Below are 18,847 nucleotides of genomic sequence, written 5' to 3'. Positions count from 1 at the left end.
GTTAGGGCAGCAGATGTGCAATTATACCCACCAAAATTTGGACTCTGATAGGTACCCTTATACGTGTAAGGCACGACACTGTTCCCGACAGCATGGACAAAACAGCCTTAATGTCAATGAGGCGACGTCTGAATTGAGCTTTGTGGGCTAGGTAGGGTTCTCGCAGGCAGGGAAGGGAGAGGGGATGTTTTAAACAGAGAAACTCTACGAGTAAAGATCTGGGGGGCAGGCCAGGAGGCAGCATATTTGAATTTTCATTTTAATGTTTATTTTTGAGAGAGAGAGACAGAGACAGAGAGCGTGAGTGGGGGAGGGGCCGAGAGAGAGACACACAGAATCCGAAGCAGGCTCCAGGCTCTGAGGTGTCAGCACAGAGCCCGACGGGGGGCTCGAACTCATGAACCGCAAGATCGTGACCTGAGCCGAAGTCAGACGCTTCACCGACTGAGCCACCCAGGCGCCCCAAGGGGGCAGCATATTTGGATAACTGAGTGGCCCTCTTGGGCTGGGGGACAGCATTTGCAAGGATTGGGGTGACAGGGGCGGGGATGGGATGGGGAAGGCAGAGCAAGGGGTGGGGTCAGGAGACGAAGCAGAAAAGGTAGGTGGGTGCTGGGCTGTAAAGGCTGAGCGTCGTGTTGAAAAGTCGGGCTGCGGTGTGCAGAAAGCAGGAAACTGCTGAAGGTCTGAATCACGTCCGAGTTGTAGAGAATGACTACTACCAAAGAGTTGACAGCCTGAGGGTGGGGAGACTGAGGCAGAGTCTCCAGCAGGAGGCTGGCAGCAGAGGGGCCTGATCTAGAACCCAAGCAGTCAGGGGAGAGGAGTGAGGATGGCAGGTGCCTTCCTGGGTGAGTGACTGGGTGGGGGCAGTGCCATTGATGGACTCAAGAAAGACACAGGAGGGGAAGCGTCTTTGTTGGGGGTGGGGGTCGGGTGCTGGATTCAGCATGAGCAGGGCTGGGTCCCTGGGGATTACTCCTCTGGGTCTCTGGGGTGAGGACCAGGCTGGAGAGTGCGGGGCCATCGGCCCTAAATGGATGAAAACCACGGTTGTGGAATGGATTGTCCAGGAACTGCGTAAAGCAACAAAGGCCCCAACACAAGCTGCTTGAGGGAGAAGCTGACGGGGGTCTAGAAAGAAAGGTCAGGGAGGGTGGAACAGACCAGGGTCAAGGAGCATTGTGGGAGCGAGCAAGCTCTTTCAGCCCAGGAGTAAGAGAACAGTCCTGTCTTACGGTTTGGGGGCTCGGCATTTGTCTGGGGTTGGGGGAGGTACATTCAAAGTGAGTGTGAATGGGGGCTCCTGGGTGGCTCAGTTGGTTAAGGTCTGACTTCGGTTCAGGTCACGATCTCCCGATTCGTGGGTTCGAGCCCCGCCCCGCGACGGGCTCTGGGCTGACAGCTCGGAGCCCGGAGCCTGCTTCGGACCCTGTGTCTCCCTCTCTCTCTCTGCCCCTCCCCTGCTCGTGCTCCGTGTCTGTCTCAGAACATAAATGAACATTAAAGAATAATTTACAAAGTGAGCGGGAAAGGATCCAAAGTAGCACTCGGCGGAGCTGCTCTGAGCCCACAGTCTGCACCCCAGGACGAAACGGTACCTCAAAAGCCACTTTGGAGGGGTACCTGCTAGGAGAGGTGGGGAATCTCTCCCCGAGACTCCGGGCCTTGCCGCTTTCATTTTCCCTGCTGGCCCTCCGCTTCCGGGCAGCGGCTGCGTGGCCCTGGTGCCGACACGCTGAAGAGCTATTTTTGCCTCCGATTCTGGAGGCCTGGGGAGCGTTCTAGAAACGGTTTCTGTCCTTTCTTGTCCTACTTCCACCATGGCCATGCACCCCTGCCCGGCGCTCTCCTTTTGCTTCCAGCGCCTTTCGAGAAACAGGGTGCTCTTCATTTGGGGGCCAGGCCCCGTGTCTCAGCCTCACACGGGCACCGCTCTCCTCGCAGCCCCTGGCTCCTCATTGAGGGGCGGCCCCTGCATCCTAAGCTAGCCATTCCCCAGTTCTCGCTTGCAACGGGTTTCCTACCGCCCTTCAGTGGCTTCCCAGTTTCCTGAGGATAAAAGCTGGATTTGCCCAGGAACTACCAGGCCTGCCTGATCTGGCATCTGTCTCCTTCTGCGACCCGTCACCCCTGCTCCAGGGCCACCGTGGCTCCTTCCGTGCCGTGCTCCTTCTGCCTCAGGGCCTTTGCACACGTTGCTTCCGTTGGTATGTCAGAATCTTTTCCCGCTCCTGTCTGTCCTTCCAATTCCTGGCTCCTTCACCTCCTCTCTTTTAACACCACCTGACCCTTTGGCTTGCTTTTCAAATGCTACATCCTCAGGGCTCTGGACCAGGTTTTACGTGCACACTTATTTGTAGGACCAGTTGATAAATATCTGTCTTACCCATTAGCCACGAGGGACCCTGACTTTCCTTTCACTGTTGGATCCTGGAGCTTGGCCCAGGGCAGAGTGGCTCCTCACATCAATAAATGCGCTGAAGGAACAGCACAGCTGGTGACCCTTCCTGACTCACGCCCACATTTCATAGGGGCTGGATGCCTCTTTTCTCCCCCTGGAGGGAGATGCTACCCTTCCTAGAACAAGCTTGAGCGGGATCATAGCTACGCCGCCCCACACTTCTTCCCCAGTGGTCCTGGAGGGACTGTGAAGAAGCACCGTTTGAGAGGCAAGCCGTGGCCCTTCCTCCAGGGATCGGAGGTCCTGTTCTACCTCTGCAGCCTTTTGCCAGGCAGGCGTGGCGGCAGGTGTCCCCAGAAAGTCGTGTGGCCAAACGCCTTGGAATTCTCTGGCGGAAAAGGGGCTGGTACTCCAGGTGACCTGGCTTTGGGGTTCCTTTTTCCCCAACAGGCGTGCCAAGCCCTGGGTTTGATGTGTCTCCACCAGTAGGGGACTTTGAAAAAGCAGCACAGAGAAATGGCCCAAATGGCACTTAAGGGCATCTGGGAAGGACGAGTCCACTTGCCCAAGGACATGAGCCTACCAAGTGGTGTGGTTTCGTCTCTCCCCCCCCCCCCCCCCACCGAGAGCAGAAGACAATGGAGGACAGCTGTCACCAAGGTCTCACTTGTAGAGGAAAAGACAGGGACAGAAAGGTTACTTGGTCCCCGTCAAGACCCGTGGATTCGCCAGGATCGAGCCAGCCTTAGAGTTTTAGCTTTCGGAGGCACCCACAGAACTTGGGGACTGTCCCAGAACCATGCCCGTCTTGTCCAAGGTCCTGTGCTCGACGGGTCGGAGCTGTCCCCCTGCCGGTCTCCCTGAGTGGGGGGCTACCCACTTGTTCTCAGTACTCCTTGATGGCGTCCACATCTGTGCAGAGCCTTTTTGAATTCTTGAGTATGTCCTGCCTTGGGATTTTGAGAACTTCTCATTTGTTAAAAATTAGCTAGTCTCCTTCATTCTGCAGATGAAAATACTGAGGCTGGGAGCTGGGGGTGTTGGAGGTGGGGCTGGGTCTCTTCCTGGCCATATCCCTCTGTCCCAGGGTCTGTAAGAAAGTCTCTGTGGTCCCGCCTAGGTGTGGACAACCAGTCTCTCTCAGGAAACCCCTCTCACCCTGACAGCCTCATGGCAGGCAACGTGACTTCCCGGCTACGACTGCGTGGCCAGCCAGCCTTTACTGTGTTTTTCTGGTTTCTGCCCCTGCCCGACTTGTTCCCCTCTTATAAGCCCTGCTGCTCACAGCCCTGAGGAGTGAGCAGCTTGCTCCTTCTGCCTCAGGGCCTTTGTACCTGACTATTGAGCACTCACTCTGAGCTCCTGGGCTAAGCCTCCCAGGAGGTAAGTGTAACCCAGCCATCGTCATCTGTGAGGAAACTGAGGCTCAAGAGCTTCCTTTAGCGATTTGTTCAAGGCTACCTCCCGGGGAGAGTCGCAGGGCCAGGATTTACATCTTGAAATTCAGATGTCATCTTAAATTTGGACCCTGAGGACTGGGTTGGGGGGGGGGGCAGTCTTGCGACCTGGCAGGACAAGGATGAGGGGCCCTGAAGAGGAGGTTCTAGGCAGCACACCTGTCACTCGGGTGAGCGCCCCCCACCTGGCTCCAGCTGAAAATGACAGCTACAACAGGGCGGGCTCAGGCGCCTACGACACAGCCATTCATGCTTTCGGTACACATTCCCCCTAATTGCCAAGGCTCCCAATTAACGTGGGTTGCTGTGTCTGGTGCTGGGTTATTTCCCCGTTCCCCTCGGTTTACTATTTCGGAGAGACACTAGCTCTGTCATTGTGTTTGTCTCGCTGCCTTCCCACCGTCCCCGGAGGAAAACCAAGAAGCAGCAGCTGGCGGCAGATCCTGGGCGCGGGCCCGCCCCCTCGGCGGCCGTCTCCTGTTGCTTCTGGAGCGGGGCCTGCCCCCCCCCCCCACTCCCCCCCTCCAGAGGCACCCACCCTCACCCCGGACGCGCCACGCTCCCCGGTGACACCGCGGCGGCCCTTCCCGGAGCCCGGCCCGGCCGAGCCCCGCCCCCCTCTCCCACCCGCGCCGGCCGCGCCGCTCCCGCCCGCCCCAGCCCTGCGCAGGAGGGGAGGCGGGAAACACGCGAGAGCCTCTCCCACCGCCCTGCCCCCAGCCCCGCCACTCCCAGCTCCTCGGACTCCGTGCGTCCTCCGGGGATTGTCTCCGAGGGGCCCGCGCTGTGCAGGTAAGCGGCGGCGGCGGGAGGCAAAGTTGGGCGCTTCTTCCGAGGACGGCAGGAGGCCGGGGTGGGGACCGAGCGCGGCGGCGCCGGGAGCTGCCGCGTTTTGTTTGTTTCGGTGGGTGTGAGCGGCCCCCGAGGGCCCCCGGCAGCCCCGGCGGCGGGAACGCGCTGGGGGCTGTAAACCCGGGGTGGGGGGGTGGGCGTCGGAAGGGGAGCGTGGCCTCTCGCGGGGGAGGCCGGCCAGGCGGTGGGTGCGGGTGAAGCCGGTGACGGCAGCGCCCTCGCCTCTGCCCGGGGCGTGGGGCTACGGTGTTTTGGAGAAGGGGAAGGGGCAGCTCCCACCCCGATCTAGCGGGAGCCTCCCCTTTGTTACTGGGCGGCCGTGGACACTTGAGTGGAGCGTGGGCATGTGAAGACGGGGACGTGGCTGGAGGCGAGTGTAGACACACGGAGCCATGCAAAATGGGACGGCTGGTTTGGTGCTTGGGTGGCGTGGGGGCTGGGGCAGGGCGGTGGGCAAGGGGCTGGGGGGCGGCGGGGGGGGGGTGGGGAGGTAAAGAAGGGCTGGGGTTCGGAGCGTGGATTCATGAGAATGTCTGCATCAGTTGTTTTCCCTCCTTCTTGTTTATGCAGTCCTGTTTTCTTCCAGGGGGCCTCCCCCATCCCCGGTTCTCTCCTTTCCTCACGCCCAGCCCCTTTCCCCAGCAGGGCCGGCCCTGGCTGAGCCTCCCCCATTGTGTCTTGCTGGGCTTCCGTGGACAGTTGGAAGGGCGGCTCTGGCTCCTGGCGCTTGCTTCTGGCTCTTACAAGTGGTGGCTGGTCGGGAAAGCACCCGAGGGTGGGCGCAGGGAGCGGCGGTGCTGGAGAACTGGGCCCGGTCAGGCCCCGGCTGCCAAACCCCACACATGGGAGGGGTGGGCGGGGGGGGGCTGTGGCCTCTTTCTTCCTCCACTTCCTTTGTCTCCCCGGCGGTGGGCCCTCCGGCTGGGCCCGGATTTCCAGGTTCGGAGGTGGGTCAGTGCGCAGCTCCCGTCCTCTACGGAAGGACCCCCGCCCCGGGGGCCCGCCGCCCTCATATTGTGGATGCGTGGATGTGTGTATCTGTTTCCGCAACTTAGCCTTTCGCACGTGACCTCCCTGGCAGTTGCCATGGAAACCCCTCTTCAATTCTCAGCCTCCCTCCTTTTCCTGCCCATTCCTCACCTCCATATCGCCTCCCCTCCCCCCCCCCCAACATGGTTGCCTAGAGACTGGTTATCCCTGGCTTCTCTGGCTCCGAGACCCTGGGTAGCCAGCTCCCACCTGGAACCCAGGCGGTGGCTTCCTCGCTCCAGCTGCCCCCCCACTACACCCCGCAAACGTGCCCCGAATGCCCCAAACGCATATCCATCCGTGCATACCGCGCCGCACACACTCCCTCACACACACGCACCACGCGTTCTGTCGTGCCACGCACTCGAACACACTACAGGTATGTGTGTCTCATCCCGCAGATACACCGCATGCACACCCAGTTCATCCTACACAGGACCCTCAATGCCACTCCCACATTGCGTGTGCTCTCACACCAACGATAACACGCACACGCACACACACACACAGTACTTCGAGAGAAGTCTCGAGCTGGAAGAGAGAGGGCAGTTTCCTGCCTCATCTGGCTCTGTGCGGGAGTGTGTGTAGGGAAGGCCCAGGGAAGGCCAGAAGGAAACATCTCCCTGGGGACGCTGGGTTAGGAGGTAGAGAGAAATGCACTCGCAACTTCCAGCTTCCCTCAAAGAGGAGCCCCTCCCCTAGATAGTAGCCTCAAGAGGCTGAGCACACACCAGAATTTAAAGCCCTCCCTGCCCAGACCCTGAGAAAGCCTGAGGCTCCTGGCCCACCCTGGCGGTCTCATCTCAGCCCCCCGAGTCTTCCTGGCTAACAGGATCGGGCAGCCCCGGGACCAGCAGAGGGCTGAGAGCCTCCACAAAGGAGGGAGGGCGGGTGGTAGGGCTGAGCGAGGGAGCAAGTGGGCGGGGGGGAGGGGTGCAGGGAGGGCAGGAAGAGGACTGAGTGGAGACAGGGCCAGGAGGGGCTGGAAGGAGAGGAGCCAGGCGGTAAGAGGGCGCGCGTCCCGCGATCTGCTCCTGTTGGGGGTCCAGGCCACCCTCTCCCCTTTAGGCACATTTCCCCGCTTCCTGTGGCCCCTCCGGCCACATCTGTGCATCTGGGAGAGGAAGCCAGTTTGCAAAGGGCTCCTGCATTGCTGGGGCTTTTCCAAGACCCGTGGCTTCGGTGGTGTTCAGGGCGAACACCTGGGTGGACACCAGAGGGAAGAATTGCCTTCCCGGCCTCCGCTTGCCCTTTGGACTGACGGAGTATCCATTTCATTCATTCATTCATTCATTCATTCATTCATTCATTCAGTGACTTGTTTTGAGTACCTACTGTGTATTAATTACTAGGGACACTAGAGTGAGGAAGAAGAGAATCCTAGATTTCTGAGGGTCACAAGGGGCCCTGAGGGAACATCCAATCAGGACGTCGTGAAGACGAGGAAACAGGCTCAGAAGTCACACACACACACACACACCCAGCGGTGGCTGAGGCTTTCTGACTTTTCAGCTAGGATTTGTGACACCACACTCCCATCCCACATCTCTTGCCTTCTTTTGTCTATTGCTGGCAATCCTTGGTGGACTGAGCTATCCCTCCCCAAAGGGCAGGTGCCCAAGGTGGGTACCCGAGTGAGCCAAAAGCCTGCTCTATTGTATTTTCTTGGAGGGTGTGGCTAGGAGACGGGGGAGAAGGAGCAGTTCCCTAGACCCTGGAAACTTCCCGCAGCCTTAGGGGAGTCAGCCCACCTGGATCCCCCATAAACCAGAGCACATGCTCCCCTGCCCCGCAGCCCTGTTGGACTTAGCTGGCTGCCATCTGGAGGGCAGACTGTGCCAGGCAGCCCCTAGGACTCACTGTCTAACAAATCACCCACCTGCTTCTGCCCCAGTGCTTGAGCGCCCCGGAGGAAGCAAACCAGTCGTGACAGGCACAGTCCCTGGAGGCAGAGAGCCTGAAGCATAAAGGCTATGAGCCTGGAGGCACAGACCCAGGTTCTAGTCCTGGCTTTGGCCCAAGGGCAAGTGCATTCATCCCACAGATACCCTTTTGGATGCAAACTGGGCTTCTGGTGAAAGTCAGAAATAGTTTAGGCTGATTTCAGGCAGGTGAAAGCCTCCAAAATTTTAGACCTCTGTTTCCACCTCTGTCAGTAAGGGGTTTCGATTCCATGATTTCTAAGCCATTTCTTCCTCTAATTTTGGTAGATTATACAATCTTGAGAGCCCTTTTCTCTCCTGGTGCCAAATTGTGCTCATTATTTCGTAATACAGGGTTGCAGCTGAGCTGAGCAGGAGAGGGTCCGGTCTCTGGTTCCTTTGGAGAAAGCCTCCCCTTTCACCCAGTCCAACGGGAGTTGTCCCAGACGCCGAAACTAGGTTTTCTTCTCTCGGGGTGTAGGAACCAGCCCCTCCTGGACACTGATCTACCTGTTCTGTTCTGCCAGGATTAAAACAGGCTGGGTAGAAGGTTGAAAGAGGTGTTCTCTGCAGAGGATGAGACCCAGGGCCACCATTTGGTGGGTCTGTGAAATCCCCGAGAGGGAGAGCCTTTGGCCAGGTTGTGGCCGTGGCCCCAGGAGTTGAGCAGGGCTTTCTGTGCCTGATGAGAAGCAAAATATCTCTGGCCGAGACAAAAGTCTGGAACCAATTGTCAGCATCGTCTCTGCTCTGGAATAGGAGGGAGGAGGTGAGACCTTGACCTGGGGAAGTCTGAAGTCAGCTTGGATCCCACACAGGAACACATTTGTTACTCAGATGTTCAGAGCGGCTGGGGGGGGGGGGGGGGCGGAGCACGAAGTCCAGGAAGGGGGCTGGGACCCTGGGGACCAGGCTGGGCCATGGGAATGTGACTGTTCCCTCAGAATATCTGACTTGGGCCTCCTTTTAACAAACGTCAGCCGAGTCCCTTGGATGCATTAGGCCGCGTCTCAGGACCCAGCAGAGCCATGAAAAGAATAGCTTCTCATTCTCAGAGCCCTCCTGCTCACCTCGATCAGTCGCCTTGTCCCGTCCCTTCCTCCCATCAGGAAGGCTCTGCAACCTTCTTCAGCCGGAAGGGCCCGGCACTCATGCGCACGTGGGCTCACACGTGCACACACTTTCCCTTTTTGACACATACGTAACCTGCCATCCCTCTCCCGTGGGCACGTGCTCGCAGGTCCCCACACCCCTTCTCGCCTCACCCAGCTGCAGTCTGGCACCCAGACCGTTGTGACGGTCCCTTGCCTTGTTCTCTCGGCCCCGATCCACTTGACCGGCGGTGCCGCCGACGGAGTCCGGCTACGTCACACCTCCCGTGGCTCTCCGTGGTCCGTTGATAAGGACAGGTGCCTGGGCATCAGCACTGAGGCTCTCGTAGCCTGGGTGTGGCCATGCACCGGGCGTTGTCCCCAGGTGGGGCATCCCTGGCCTTGTGTTCTCCTCCTGTCTGCCTGTGCTCAGGTCCTACCCGGAACGAGCCCTCCCTCGGGCCTGCCGAACAGAGGCTGGCGCACGGACTTGGGTTCAAATCTGGATTCTGATGCCTCCTAGGTTTCTTAACTTTCTCGGCCTCAGTTTCCTTATCTGTCACGCGAGCATGGGGATGACGGAGGTGAGCTGTGTAAGGTGCTTCACACGGTGCCTGGCATGTAGTAAGCAGGAGATATTAGCTGCTGTGACGATAATAACAGTGATGACATTATTATTATGGGAATGGAGTAACTCGCTGTCGTTACATCAGCCTCTGAGGCTCCTCTCCAGTGTTCATTCTTGCAAATAGGTTTTCCTAATTCCCAGTAAACAGAAGTGCTTTCCTCCCCCTGGGCCCCCTGAATGCCCTGTTGACTCTCTGCCTAGAGTACGAGGCCTGCCGCCTCCCCTCCACCTTCCTTACCTCTTCAAAGGCAGGATCTGTCCCCCACACGGTGCCTGGCATGGTGCTGGGCACCTGGAGAAAGTCCAGTGAGCATGTGTGAACTGAACATATGGGAGAAAGTCCTCGCCCACCAGGAGGTGTTGAAAGCCCACTTGTCCTGCAGAACTGCCTCCCTGCCAGTCGCTCAGACCCAGGAATGCATCCTGCGCGTCCCTAAGGCGTGCGTTCCTTCCTGCCCATGCGCCGTCGCGGCGGGGGCGGTTCCCCTGGTAGAATCCAGAAAACAAGAATTCGACCCCATCCGGGGTCTGGAGGATGCCGAAGGTCTGAGGTCAGTGGAGGGAAGCTGACTCATAGCGTTTTGGTGAGTGGGGTTTGACAGAGCCCCAGAGAGCAGAAACGAGGCAGTGGAAGGGAGGGGCGCTGAGAAAGTTTTTAAATTCCTGAAGAAGCCTGTGCAGGTGCCTGGGTTGTTCTGAGCTGGGATTGGATCATAACCACAAGGGATAATCATACGGAACATCCATGCAGTGGGAAATCGACATTTACTGAGCGGCTGCTTTGCTGAGCGCTGGAGCCCCGAGGATGCCTAGCCTGTGCCTCCACCCCCAGGGAGTTCATAGTCTGATGGAGGAGACACACACTGGTGGTGGCAGTGCATACGTGGGAAGAGGCAGGGGCCTTGGCTCAGCGGGAACAGGGGAAGGAAGACTTGTGGCAGGAGGGAGGGGACAGTGCACGTGCACGTCCCTCCGAACGTGCACATGTACCCACCCTTGCCATCTGGAGGCAGGGCAGATTTCCCTGGGGTCAGGGTTTGTCCCCATGCTCCCACCCCTGCCACTGCGAAGCAAGACGATGTGAGTACATTCAAAGCACCCTGCAGGCTGGGACGTGCAGGCCAGAGCTGTGCTTTCCAGGAGCTGGGCTGTTGGATGGGGAAGGGCAAGGGGCCTGGCCAAGCTGCCTGGTGCTGTGGTCTGACCGTGGGCAGGGTGCTGTGGGCCTCTGGCCTTGGCAGCTGCTCTGAGTTTCTGTTTCTGCCTCCGGGAATGCTTGTCTGGCCTCTCTTGAATGGGCCTTTGTCAGCGGGCATGTGGAGGAGGTGATCCCATTGCTGGCCTGACTCATTCACGTCTGCCCAGCCTGCCCGGGGTGGGGTGGGGGGGGGGCTGGCCCCGGGCTCCTACGCGATGCCGCCCACCGTCTAGGTTCCCTGGAACAAGATCGAGTTCCCTAGGGGAAGGGGCCTGGGCCCTCTGAGCTTGCAGCCGGCAGGCAACAGTCCTGCTCCCTGACTCTGGGCAACTTGTGTCCCTGGCCTGTGCCAGAGTCGGCCACACAGCCCTGCTCTGTGTCTCTGGGCTGTCCTGTCCGGAAGAGCTCTTGGGGCAGTGGCTGGGATGGCATCGTGAGGATCGTCACAGTTGGCAGGGATAGCGGGGGCCAGCGAGGCACCGGGCCCCCACTGGTGGGTCAGCTTGGGGTCTTTCCAGGGAAATTTTTAGAAACCAGGCCTGTGTTTGTGCTTTGTGAACTCTGTGTATCCCTTTCCAAGGAAAGGGCCTTATTTCTTTGCGTGGTCCATTCTTTTTTTCCTTTGACTGTGTGTCTCTACCCCCAAAGGAACTCCATGTTAAAGATAAAGGTGCCTCTGGGTTGAAATAATAAGTCCTCTCTACATAATAAAGGACCTTTGTCCCTCCCACTCCCCCTGTGCAGCCAGGCTAGATTGGGTTTGGGCTCCAGAGAAATAGCTTTGAGTCACAGGGACCTGTGGGCTCAGCCTCCCGCCCTCCGCTGTGGGGGCGCCCTCCTCTGTGAGTGAAGGAGGGTGGGGGCAGACCCAGAGAGGGGGACACTCGGGGAGGCCCCGCAAGACAATGAGAGGGATTCAAGAGGAAGGGGCCACTCTGGGAAGTGTCAGCATGATGGTCTGGGCCCGAGGTGCCCTGTCATGCTTATAGCCGCCTTGGGGCAGTGCAGGGAATTCAGTAACTCAGGCCCCTTGGGCCTGTGACAGTGTCACTGCCCTCTGCCGTCTCCTTAATCCCAGGCTTAGAGTGCTGTCTGTTCATCAGCCCCTCTTAGGAACTTTGTAAGGGGCCAGTCATTTCAAGTTAGGTTATTAAACAGAATAATTGATGTTTACTGTTTATTTGACGGGCATTTAAAATGCAAATCAAGGGAACAGGTTGCATTTTCCTCTGGAGGCCACAGATCCATCAGTGACCTCTGGTTAGACCCAAAACACTTGCTTTAAATGCAGCTTTAAAAGCCTTTGCTGGATTTTGGCTCTGTGCTTCTGAGCTGTAAAAGCCTGGCCTCTGTTACAGGAGCGTCAGACGTCATGAACAGGGCACAAGGCTGCACCCTGCTTGCCAGGAAGGTGAACAGACGTGGGAGGTGATGGGATGGGCTTGGGGGCTGTTTTGTTTTTAACTGAAATAAAAAAAAAAAAAACTTTTTTAACATTTATTCATTTTTGGAGACAGAGAGAGACAGAGCGTGAGTGGGGGTGGGGCAGAGAGAGAGGGAGACACGGAATCCAAAGCAGGCTTTGGGCTCTGAGCTGTCAGCACAGAGCCCAACATGGGGCTCCAACTCATGAACTGTGAGATCATGACCTGAGCTGAAGTCGGACACTCAACCGACTGAGCCACCCAGGCGCCCCACTAATACGTTGCTATTAATTAAAGTCCATACTTTCTTCAGAGGTCCTTCGTTTTTACCTAATGTCCTTTTTCTGTTCCAGGATCCTGTCTGGAATAGCACATTCCACTCAGTTGTCTTGTCTCCTTAGGCATCTCTGGACTGTGCCAGTTTCTCAGACTTGCCTTTTTTTTTTTTTTTTTGATGACCTTGACAGTTTTGAGGAGGACTGGTCATCCATATGGTAGGACACCCCTCAACCTCGGATTTGTCTGACTTTTTTCTCATGACTCGACCGGGCTTATGAGTTTCGGGGAGGAAAATCACAGAGGCGGAATGCTATTTTCATCATGCCACATCAACATCAAGGGTACGTGCGATCCGTGTGAATCATCACGGTTGCTGTTGATAGGACCGGGTTTTCGGTGCCCCCACACCTCCCCGACACAATTCCTAGGGCCTGGCGATTACAGCTGTGCTCCTTCAAACATCTGTCTGTCAGCTAGCACTCACTGGCTGGCTGTCCGGCCTCAGTTTCTTGCAAGTCACGGGGTGGCACAGAGACTTTTCAGCTAGGAGAGCCTTGTTAAAGAGAGCCTGAAACAGAAAGTGCGGTGTGCCGGATCAGTGCCAATGACAGGCAACAGGTGCACGTTGAGTCTGGGGGAAAGAAGCATACAGTTCAGTCCGTAGGCTGGAGAGGTCGTTGGACAAAGACAGCATTTTTCAACCTTGGCTGCACGTTAGGGAAGGGCATTCTCTCTCTCTCTCTCTTTTTTTAAATCTTATTATTTTTTAATTAATGTTTTTCAGGAATAGAATTTAGTGATTCATCACTTATGTATAAAACCCAGTGCTCATCCCAACAAGTGTCCTCCTTAACGCCCCTTGCCCGTGGAGCCCATTCTCCCCTACCCCCGACCCAACACTCCACCAGCAACCCTCAGTTTGTTCTCTGTATTTAAGAGTCTCTTAGGGTTTGTCTCTCTCTGTTTTCATATTCTTTTTGCTTTAGGGAAGGGCATTCTAAGGGGTGGGAACAGCAGGAAACAGGAGTCGACTATCTTAGCTGAAAGTATGGGAGAAAATACTGGAAGGGTAGAAAATGGATAGACTTAGAGGTATTTATACGCCACAGTAAAACATTTCTTTCTTTTTTTAAAAAAAAAAAATTTTAGAGAGACCATGAGAAGGGGATAGGGACAGAGAGAGAGAGAGAGAGAGAGAGAATCTTAAGCAAACTCCTCACCCATTGCAGAGCCCAATGCAAGGCTTGATCCCATGACTCTGGGATCATGACCTGAGCTGAAATCAAGTCAGACACTCAATTGACTGAGCCACCCGGGCTCCCCAAAACCTTTCTATTATTTATTTATTTATTTATTTATTTATTTATTTATTTATTTATATAAATTGTATTTTTTTTCAAGTTTATTGATTTTGATGGGCGGGGGGGGAGAGAAGGCCAGATTGTAGAGATATTGCAGGAGTGAGCATGGCCGGGACCATGTTGTTTGCCCTGGAAAGAGCTGTCAGGTCCGACAGCAGTGTGGAGGCTGGGGGGCAGGGGGGACCCTGTGGATTCTGTTAGACTGTAAGCTCCTGGAGGCAGTGATTGTGTGTGTGTCGTACCCTCGGTGATGACTAAGTTGCCCAGGCAAAAGCAGGCCATCAGTAAAGCCGTATTAATTTGATTCCCGGAAGGAGAATAGTGCCATTCTCTCCCAAGTTACGCCCTGTCCCAACCTTACTTTTCTTTGCTCCGCCTAAATGCAGGCCGATCTCCGCGGTCTGGGAAGCAATCTGATCTAAGAATGCAGGCTGAAATATACGCGACCGTTAGGATCGGATAGTATTTGAAAAGAAGCATTTGGTGAAGCTAAAGCATCTTCCCGTGGGACAATGTTGTGGATGTGGATCTGTTTTTGAGGAGGGGTGGTCTTTCGTTCAGTTCTATACCCTGATCTAATTCTGAGCCATTCTAGAAAAAAAAGGAGGCGGGGGGGATCTGCAGCTTGGCAGCCCGCTCTGAAAGGCTGCTGGGGGCTGGGCTGGTAGTTCTGTTGGCTTCCCCAAGCTCCGGTGGACGGGATTGCCTGCGGGTCCTGTGGGACACTGTCCGGCTGCGGCATGAAGGTGCTGATGTTCGCGGTCCAGAGAGCATCAGGGTACCTGGCAGCTGCTGAGGGCGGTGGGGGCCGAGGAGGGACACGAGGGTGCGTCAGCTGGGGGTGAAGGGGCAGAACTGTGAGCCGGGGTTCGGCGATGGCCGACAGGCCAGGCCTCCCCTCTCCTCCCAGGGGGCTCCGGGGTCCCAGCCCTCCCCTGACATCGGTCATAGTGGACAGCGCAGAGTTGAGCTGGCCACTGTGAAGGATGAAAGTGACATGACGCGTGCGTGCGGAAGTTAAACACAGCTATCTAACTTAATTTGGGTTATGCTTACCCGTGTTTCCCCTCTGGCCTGGGGGGAGAGCACGCCCATCAAATGAGCCCAGCTGGGGCGTGGGGTCAAGGTCAGTATTTTCATCTCCCTTAGTCCCCACGCATTGCCACACTGGCCAGGGAGGCAGCAAGAGTTGGAAGGGCACTATCAGCATTCGGCCTCCCAGAGACTCAGGAGCCGATACCGTTTGCCGCGGGGCCGCGGGCGAGTCACGGCGGGCCTCACCTCCTCTGGTCCGTAAAATGGCCGATTCCCCAATGTCACACGTGGTTGTGATACTCCTTTGAGCTGGTGCTTGTGAAACCGTCTGGTAAGTAGGCTGTCTTGCAAATGATGTTATCAACATCGCCATCGCCACCCTCGGCCCCTTCAGCCCCCCGTGGGCGGGGATCGGGAGCAGGAAGGGTGCTCCCCGTTTCTTTGACAGCAGCCGCAGGTGCACTCGGAGGTCCAGGGTGGAACAGTCTCTGTCCTGGTGTACCTTGTCCCAACGCCCCTTCAACCCAAGAGGCAGGGGGATTAGGGCTGCCCGAGGCATGAGTGTGCTTGACCCTGTGCCTGTGAGTCTCAGCACCCAGCCTAGGGCACGCAGGGGTAGGGTGGAGGCCCAGAGAGGGCCTCGCAGGGAGGACGGTGGCACGAAAGCTTGTTTGGTGTTTCTGCAGAGCAGACTGGCTCGTCTCACAGCAGTCCCGGCCTTTCTGCTTTGCCACCTGTGTCTCTCTTCCTCGCGTTCGGTCTCTGCCGGGACTCTGCCCTTGGCCAACCTCGCTTGGTTGGTTCATCGGGTCTTTCCTTTGTCAGCCTCCTCTCGAGCTTCCCTTTGGGTGTCTCCCCTGTTCAGTTTCTCTTCCTCTGGGATTTCCTTCCTCTTCTGCTACCTTGGGCCCTCCGTTTCTCTTGCTGCTGTGTCTCTGGGTTGGGGCTGCCCTGTGGTGGCCGACGTGTCATCAGCTCTGGCTGCCCCGGTGAGACCCGCTCTCCCCCATGCCGCCTGTCTGTGGCCCTGGATGACACTGGCAGTTTTTCTTGAGGCAAGAGAAAGCAGTGGCTCTGGGGGGGGGGGGCCTCCCCAGACCCTCTCTCTGCCTGCCTGTGTCTTCTGAGGGCCGAGGTCCCTTTCCCACCGGTCAGGAGGACACCGGAGCCTTCAGAGATTGGAGGGTGGCTGGAGGAGGAAGGGAGGGAAGTGAGAGGAAGGGACCAGGGCCCTTTCCCTGGCTCCGTTCTCTCTTTCTCTTCCCCATTTCCCACGAGAAGGTAGAAGAAAATGGAGGGGAAGCTGAGGAAGGAGTTGGGGAGTGACAGTAGTCACACTATCAGCCGCTGATGCTTAAAGAGCAGTCTCTGTTCGCCCGGCCTGGAACTCGACTCTGACCTGACAGCTCTTTCCAGTGCAAACAACGGAAGGCCGACTCCAGCTTGGTTAGACAAGGCAGGCACCCCGTTCGGGGCCAGACCACAGGATGCACAGCACTGGTGTGGGAGCGGGGGGGGGCGGGGGGGGGGGCTGGAGCACACCCAGCCCTGACCTGCTCCCTCTCCCTTCTCCCTGCTCCTATGTTCCCGCAGGTGAACTGACTCCCCTACAGGCTTCCCCGCCCCCCCCGCCCCCCAACTTCACAGCTTGGCTGCTTTGACCCTTCCTCCCTTTGTTCCCACCAAGTGACAGTCCCTGGGGGACCACTGACGTCTCAGACCTGCTCCTTTTAGCCAGGAGACCCGTAGGGTTGGGGCGGGGGAGGCGCCCTCTCCCCTCCGAAAGGAGATCCCCTTCCCAGAAGGGAAGGGCGTGGGCCGACCAGTGTACTTGTCGACACACAAAAGTGATTTCTTAACTTCCCTGGCCTCAGTTTCTCCATCTGTCTAATGGGGATGATCCAAATCAGAGCCACTCCCTAGAGCCGCTGTAAGGATTAAATGAGTTAGTATATTTAAACCACTGAGAACAGTACTTGGTGTGGCACAAATGCAGCCTCATCAGCTGTGCAATTCTGTAATCTGTTAAAAAAAAAAAAAATCACCCTCCTGAGTAAACAGCTTTCTGTCCAACAAGGGAATATAAATTCTCCCTCCGGGGTGAGCTGGCAGGCACTGTGTGTTCACTGTATGAATATGCATGAAGCTAGAGACGCGGGGAGCTTGCTTGGTAAAGGCTCACCCTGAGACAGGAGCGCCCTCTGTTGTGGCCCCCGTGCAGAGCTCAGCCCAAGAGGCTGGGGGAGGAGCAAGAACAGAGTGGCAGCTGCCTGGGAAGGTGCCCCCCCCCCCGCCCCTCCCCTGCCTCCAGGGAGCCGCAGTATAGGTGGCCCTCCCCTGGGATGAGTTCTGGGCTCCCAGCAGGAAGCCCACAAAGCTGGGTCGAAGCCTAGAATCCAGCTGTCACCTGCCAGGGGACCTCTCTTTCTCCACCTTAGTTTCTTTGCCTCTAAAATGGGTTTGATGGTAATATATACTTCCTAGGCTACTCATCATGATTATTGTTATCACCTCTTATGCCACTCCAGGCCCCGAGACTGGGCTTCGGATATGGGCTTTCCACCTCAGGCTTTTCCATTCCTCACACTGCCTTCCATGGGGTTCACAGAAGGACTGCTATGTTGCCGGCAGGCCTCTGTCCCCAGCCCCCAACCCCCCATTGCCAGCACCTTGCTTCTTTATTCCTACCACCGAGCTCACTGTTTCCTACCACCTCGAAAACTCCCCTGTCTTTCCTCCGCCTTCCTTTTCACGCTCCCGTCAAGGCTGTGCCCCGAGAGGTGTGTGATGTGAGTGGGGACTGGGCCATGTGTGAGCTGCGGGGAGAACCCCGGGCCTGAACGTCCCTCTTCAGGAGGTCCGTGTTCTGTCGCCCTTGGTTCGTGGGCGTGAACCTGAACCTGAGGCGGAGGCGCCCTGGCCTGGGGTGGGGGATGGGCTGCACATTGCACAGAGGCGTCTACGGGTAGGGAGGCCGCAGCTATGTCACGTGGCTATTTGAGGAAGGGGGATTTTGAGCAGCTTCCCCGAAGAGGGCCCAAGATGATGAGGAATCCAGCCTGTATCTTACACATGATGAAGCTTGGGGGAGGGGCCGAGGGTCCTGTGGTTGGGGAGCTTCAAGGCCGGAGTGTAGCGGTTTGGGGCCACAGTGTGGTCCTGGCCGTTTCCAGGTTCACTGGTCACGTGGAACATGAGATGAGGAGCAAACCCGGCCCCCCCCCCCTCCGCCCTCCCCATCCTGCAAACAGCCGCGTGGCAGAGAAGGAGCCAAGGGAGTTCTGGGCTCAGCAGGACGGAGCCTGGAAAAGTGCCCCCTTGAGCTCTTCCAGACACAGCTGTCAAGTAGATGATGACTGTCCTTTTGTTCTTTGCTTTCTCTTTATTCTGGCACATAAAAGCCCGAGAGAGCTTTAGGCCAAAGCATCCAGGGGTGGGAAGCAGCAAGGTGAGGAGCGGTGCGGGGAGGACAGGGTCTCTGTGTGTGAAAGGAGGTGGGGGTGTGTCTGAATGCCTGGCTGTCCCTGCATGGATGGGGAAGCAGGGAGACCTCAGTGGTGGAAGGGGTGCCCGAGAGGATCAAGAACATTCCAGTCTTTCCAGCACGGAGGCGTTATCACACCTACGTTCTCATCAAGGTACAGCACGGGTGTGGGCTTTATCTGCTGGCTTGTGCTGGCCACTTCCCCGAGCCCCGTCCATTAGCACGTGTCATTGGAACTATTGGTACCACTCATGAGGTGCACACGCGACCCTTTCACAGAATCCCAGGCGAAGGAGGCCTGAAAAGGCTGCTGGGGCCAGTGCCCCGTCTGTAATACGATCTTGACACAAATAGATCAGACAGTCTGGTCCTGTTTTCCTGACAAACAGTCAGACTTACCAGTGTCTTAGGAACTTGAAGAACCCACCTCTCTGTCAGTAAATCAGACCAATTTGTCTTTGATGTTTTTTAGTCCTGGGCCTTTTCTCTTTTTGGTCCTTCACCGAGCCTCAGGCTGTCCAGATCTAGGCTATAGGTAGTAGCCACCTGCACCAAGATCAGCCACACGGCATGGCCGGGATAATTGGAAAGGACTGTTAATTTTTCTTTTCTTGCCTTCCTGTCTTTTACCCCCCTGTTGAGAGACTAAGAGTGGGGCTCCAAGCCTCCTGAAGGTCTTTCTG

General features: G+C 57.0%; 1 protein-coding gene across 5 annotated transcripts in view; it reads left to right on the top strand.

Moving 5' to 3' along the window:
- Positions 1-4,393: 4,393 nt before the first annotated feature.
- Positions 4,394-18,847, top strand: part of FXYD6 (FXYD domain containing ion transport regulator 6) — a 31,443-nt gene continuing 16,989 nt past the window's right edge. The window contains exon 1 of one of the 5 annotated variants that reach the window (XM_043579449.1): positions 4,394-4,653. The gene's annotated coding sequence lies outside the window, so the exon portion shown is untranslated. Of the gene's footprint in view, positions 4,654-4,916; positions 5,084-18,847 lie in introns of those variants that run through there. The other 4 variants (XM_043579451.1, XM_043579452.1, XM_043579450.1 and 1 more) reach the window with 4 other exon arrangements.

The sequence above is a fragment of the Prionailurus bengalensis genome, chromosome D1 (genome assembly GCF_016509475.1).
Source record: "Prionailurus bengalensis isolate Pbe53 chromosome D1, Fcat_Pben_1.1_paternal_pri, whole genome shotgun sequence".
NCBI lineage: Eukaryota > Metazoa > Chordata > Mammalia > Carnivora > Felidae > Prionailurus > Prionailurus bengalensis.
The sequence above is the reverse complement of the archived record's forward strand: the minus strand, read 5'-3'. Positions and strand labels throughout refer to the sequence as shown.